Source organism: Lactuca virosa, chromosome 4 (assembly GCF_052849685.1).
Source record: "Lactuca virosa cultivar CGN04683 chromosome 4, Lactuca_virosa_CGN04683_v6, whole genome shotgun sequence".
NCBI classification, from domain to species: Eukaryota; Viridiplantae; Streptophyta; class Magnoliopsida; order Asterales; family Asteraceae; genus Lactuca; species Lactuca virosa.
Window position 1 is genome coordinate 143,735,876 of NC_136429.1, and position 6,000 is coordinate 143,741,875.

A 6,000-nucleotide genomic window follows, 5' to 3' on the forward strand; every position below is an offset into this window, starting at 1 on the left:
CAAAAGTATTTAGATGTTGGACACTACAGTCAAACCTAGACAGTTATGTAATCATATCTGGGATAAATATAGCCTAATCAACTATATTTATTTGAGATACGACCAACATGTGTTTGGGAGTGATAGTGGTGTTACAGCAAGTCTAAAACTTACCAACCCTATATACAAAGGAATACTAGAACCAAACATAAAGTTTAAAATACTATAGGTGTATTTTATAATACTATACAATAACAAAAAGTCTAAAAACTTATCAACTTCGTATACCAAGAACCTCTAGAATCAAACATGCAATAAAAATACTATAGGAGTATTTTAGATACTATAAATAACTAACTTATGTGAAAACTAAAAGACCTTTACTGGTAGGTCTATAATTACTAAGTGTATATGTTAAGGTTATATATAAGTGAGATTTTGTAGACTTAGAATTTGTGATTTTCACTCTACTTCCTGTTCCTTGTTTGGTTGTGGTCTTAGAGTAGGATAACTTATTCGAAGGTCTATTAGATCTTTGTTATATGTAATCTGTATACATTATGTGATTATAGAAAGACTCGGTAAGGATCATCCTTGTAAAAACTTATTTTAATAGAAATGTTTTATTAATCTCGTAGATTCTTTAGACATTCCCATTCTCACACAAAAAACATAAGTAGATGAAACCACTCTATTACAATAACAATCAGAGGAGTTGAGGAAGAACCAAAATAGGGTTCATGAGGAGAAATCCGAGAAAGGACCGAACGAAGTGAAAAGCACTAGAGAGATCATTAACGAACCTTACTTTATCAGGAGCAAACTACAGAGTACCTTATACGTCAAACTAATAATTTATAAACTAATATAACTTAGTGAGTTAGTGATTACACTACTCACATTACATGTTGAGTTTATTACTTCATTTGTAACAACAAATACTAGTACATCAAGTCAAAGAATTTCGTGTAAGGATGATAACTATTAAAAATTCTTAAGTTTATTCTATATAGACTTCTATTATGAATTGTTTATAAGACTCCATAAAATTCAGAACATGATACGAGCTGAACCAAGATAACATAGTTCAATCGACACATGATGTCACACCCCGGCCGTCGGCGGAAACACCGGGCGGTGTAACGTCATTTCTCGTATCATAGTTATGAACTTCCTGAAAACACATGCAATTTAAAATACGTCAACATAAAGTTGGCGAGTTCACATGTTTTGACTCTAAGTAGAAATAGTACTTTTTCTCAATTGAAAAGTATAGTTTTGAAAGTATCGTTTTGACTCTCCAACATTTAGTATATATATATACTAGGTATAATGGTTTACTTACCAAATAAGTAGTATACCTATAAGTCTTATACAAATGTTTGTAATCCCATACAAACTAAGGTTGCTACGTATAAATCTTATTTCAATTCTATACGAGTAAAACCGCTACGTATAAATCTATTTTAATTCTATACGAGTAAGTAGAATAGGTATAGTGGTCTACTTAATATACAAGTAATATACCTACTAGATTCTTATACTTAGAGTATACGTCTTTTAGAAACTTATACTTAACATTCATACTTGTATATCGACAAAGTATAATGCTTCTAAAGTTGTGCTACCATGAGTCTGTAGCTGCGACTGTATGACTTAGTTTTATACCTCTTATTATTATTACAAGGATCACACCTTGTGGTAGTACAAGGATCACACATTGCGGTAGTACAAGGATCAAACCTTGCGGTAGTACACGGATCACACCTTGCGGTAGTACAAGGATCGCACCATGCGGTAGTACAAGGATCACACCATGCGGTAGTACAAGGATCACACCTTGCGATTGTTTCTGAACGCTTCATCGACGTCGGAAGGTAGTAAATTAGGCAAGTTCGTCACCCGAATATTGTTGGGTTGGAGCTAGCAAACACGGGTGGGGTTGTCAACCTGTATAGATCTATAGTACATCGTAAAACCGTTTGGGTTGTACCCAACAACCACTGATGGGGCGTTAACCCACATAGATCCATACACAACTTCCTCGTTCACACGGGATTAACGGTTATAGGTCAGAGGATTTCCACTAAGATTCCCAATCTTAGTTGATGAATGAGGTAGCTCATGTGGACTTTGTCGGCTTCCTATAACTCTAACAACAAAGCATATTTGTGTCTGAAACCCTAAGTTACTAGACTATGCTTTTAAACATTACTCCTAAGTTCATAATACTTTAGGCGGTACAACAACTATAACTTGAAGTAAAACCCAACTTTATCTGAACATAAAACCAACAATAACAATATATAACATACCAAGTTTTATCTTAACATAAAACTAAGAATAACAACATATAACATACCAGGTTTTATCTTAACATAAAACCAACAATAACAACAAACCTATCAATTAAAATATAGAACTTCCGAGTATAACTCTAGAACTATGTCGCACATAACATATATATAGAACTCCCAAGTATAACTCAGGGTCTACATTAGTATAATATTATGCTAACAAATTTACGATAGTTGTATGTTTTCAAAATATCATATTCAAAACAACTATATCCCGGTTAATATAACTATTTATGTTTATACGAACATACTATCATATAGACATAATATTAACTTAAATAAAATATTTCGCATGCTTTTTCCCCCGAAAACATTTAAAAGTGGGGCCGTGAAACTCACCTTAATATCGTACTTTGACGGAATCTAACTGAAAACGTTCAACGGTTCGCGATCACCAGGCTCGGGAAGCGAAACGGCTTCAGCAAACGAGAGAGAGAGAGAGCAGAGATTAGGTGTGAGGAATGGCTGAGGTCGAAGCCTCTATTTATAGGCTGATTTTTGGCCCTCACGACGTGAGAATGATAGATTCACGTCGTGAGCTATGGCAAGATTCATCCCGTAGCTTTAACGCGTGATTTCTAGCATCGAATAGTGTCCTGCAGCGTCCTCACGTCGTGAGAAAACCTTGCTCACGTCGTGAGCTTTTGGGTTATCTTTCTGTAGACTTCTAGCTTCAAAATGTGGCGGTTTTACTCCTCACGTCGTGATTTTTTATGCTCACGTCGTGAGTCCAGACAGATTAGGGTTTCTAACACGTGTCATGCTCTCAGACAGCTGTAACTTCGGAAGGTCATAACTTTTGCATACGAACTCCGTTTTTGACGTTCTTTATATCCACGCGTAGGTAATTCCAGGTACTATAACTTTCTTTAGAATCTAATAGCTAATTCTAAGTCTATTTTATATTCCTCTTGTTATAGAGATTTTATAGTGTTAGAGTTTATCCTAACTTCTTAATGCGAAGTCAGATTTAGACGTTCTCTATATTTTTGGAACCGTATGGACGTATACTTTGAGTTGTATCATAAAATATGTATGAAAGTTCATATTTGTATTAGAATTTATCATGAACTACATAGTAAGTTTATCACATTACTAGTTTAACAAAATCACATTACATGATTGGTATAATCACATGTGATTGTTATCGACCTATTTTTGACTAGTGTTACACATGAGTTATAGCTAATACTAAAAACTTATCACCTTCCCATATTTTAAACCTTATGGTAGAAAGATACCTTCCCATATACTTATAGGGTGCGATCATACCAGCACTAATGCACAGAATCACATTAGAATTCCACAAGTTAAACATGCTTGGACGAGAGTAATAATAGGATGAGTGAACTTAACCTTTGTACGATATCTATTTCTACTCATTACCATGAATGCATCATAGGGACGCAGGTCGAAACATTGAGAATCATACCACAAAACGAGAAATTTATATGTGCATATATAAATAGATAAAATACAACTAGAAACGACCATAAGCGAAAGTCTGTGAATAAGAAAAAGGGACAACCAACTCAAGAGCCCTCGAAGCAACAACAGATTGTTGTTGTTCATACTGCCACAACACCTTCCACACCAACGCCAGCGAGGCAGTATGCTGGGAATCGCCCAAAATGCAACAAGTGCAATTTCCATCATTATGGAGCATGCCGATAATTACACTGCAGAAATTGCAACAAAAAGGGGCACACCGCCCGTTTCTGTAGAGCACCGGCACAACCCCTCAACGAAGTCCATGGTAGTGGAGTAAACTCAGCATGTTATGAGTGCAGTGAAACTGGACACTTCAAGAGGGGTTGTCCAATAACAAGGAATGTTGTCGGAGATGGAAGAGTGCTAATGATTACCGCAGGAGAGAGTGTCCCGGAACCCCTGTGAACAGCGGTACGTTTTTCCCAATAAAAATATTTAAAGCTTTAATTTTTACTAAAACTGGAGCCAATTAAATAGTAATTATAAATTACTCTCTCGTTCGAACAAAATCACAACATTTATATAAAAATTAAGGACCCTTACAGGTGAGCTATGATGACTTAGTGTATACATTAGGGTCATTTATAAATAAAATTTGTAGGCTTAGAGTGAGTGATTCCGCCTTATTTCCTATTCCTTGTCTAGTTGTGGATTTAGGTAGAGTCACTCAGTCGACTGTCTTTCCAATCTTAATTATACATGACTTGTATACACCAAGCGATTATAGAAGGACCTGGTAGGGATTATATTATGAAAGTTAATTATTTTTAATTATCAGGACACTCGTACTACTAGTACTCGCTAAATACAATACAAATATTCGCAGTAGTAATAACAAGGATAAAACAAAGAACACTAAAGACATAAACATAAAAAGTACTACCATCTAACAAACACTTCTTCCTAATCTACTTAACAGCCGTTACGATAAAAAGTTCTGATGTCGTCCTTAAAAACGGATTGTCTTGGTCCTCACCATACCAATTTCCTGTTCCACATAAAAACCCGTCGCCTTAACCGACCGACTAACGAAACTTCCGTCACTCGTAACGACAAACTAGATACGAACCTCAGAATCGTCTCTCGCTTCAAAACCTCCGATGTACTCATGCGAGGATTATAATATCCTTCCGTAACCTTCCCGAAGTATTCCTAGCAGACCTTTTTGGAATACCACATATGTAGCAAGTCAAGTTCAAGCACAGAGGCTAGGGACAAATACGGTTAACCTATCACTGTTAAGTGTATAAGCGAGAGTGCTATAAAATTAAGATTCTATGGACCTAGGATGTGTGCTTCTGCCCTATCTCCTGTTCCTTGTCTGGTTGTGGACTTGGGGCAGAGTCACCCATCCGATCGTCTTATCAATATTAATTATATACCACTTCTATGCATGAAGTGGTGATAGATGAGTAGGTATGACTCCTACCATGAACTTCGGGACAAAATCTGCCCAGAACTACGAGTGGACATCCTACCAGTTGGATAGACATAGACAAGTCAGCCAAACCCACACACCCTCCACTGATCAGAACAGCAGACCCAACTGTGAAGATTCGCTGGAATGGCAGGTGAGGATCAAGATTCACTTGGGAACAAGAAGATCATATAGAACAGAAGTACCCACCTCTGTCCCTAGTTCATGAGTAACCACTTAGGAGTTGAATTTCGGGACGAAATTCCCTCTAACGGGGGGATGATGTCACAACTCCAAATTTTAGGTCTAGCATGGTCTAAACCCTAACCAAGTACTAGTGTAAACTATATTGCAAACCTTGTTGCATGGTGTCTTCTATAACCCTAGGGCTTGTTTATAGAACTAACAAAGAAGTATGGATTGAAACCTAAACTAAATTAAGATAGTATAATTCAACATTGAGCAAAAGATTAAGGTTTAGTCATGAAATAACACACCATAGGTGTGTTCACGGCCAAGAACTCAAAAACAAAAGGAGTTCACAGCCTAGAGTAGTTAAGGGAAAGGAGTTCACGGCCCTAGACTTCTAGAAGGGGGAGTTCACGGTCCAAAGAATGAAGCCTCAAGTAGTTCACGGTCCAAGAATGTTTCCAAGATGTAATTCACGGTTTGAATTAAATATCTAATGAAGTTTACGGCCTATGTTTAATTCACAAGAGTAGTTCACAGTTGGAAATGTAAAGATCAATTGGTGTT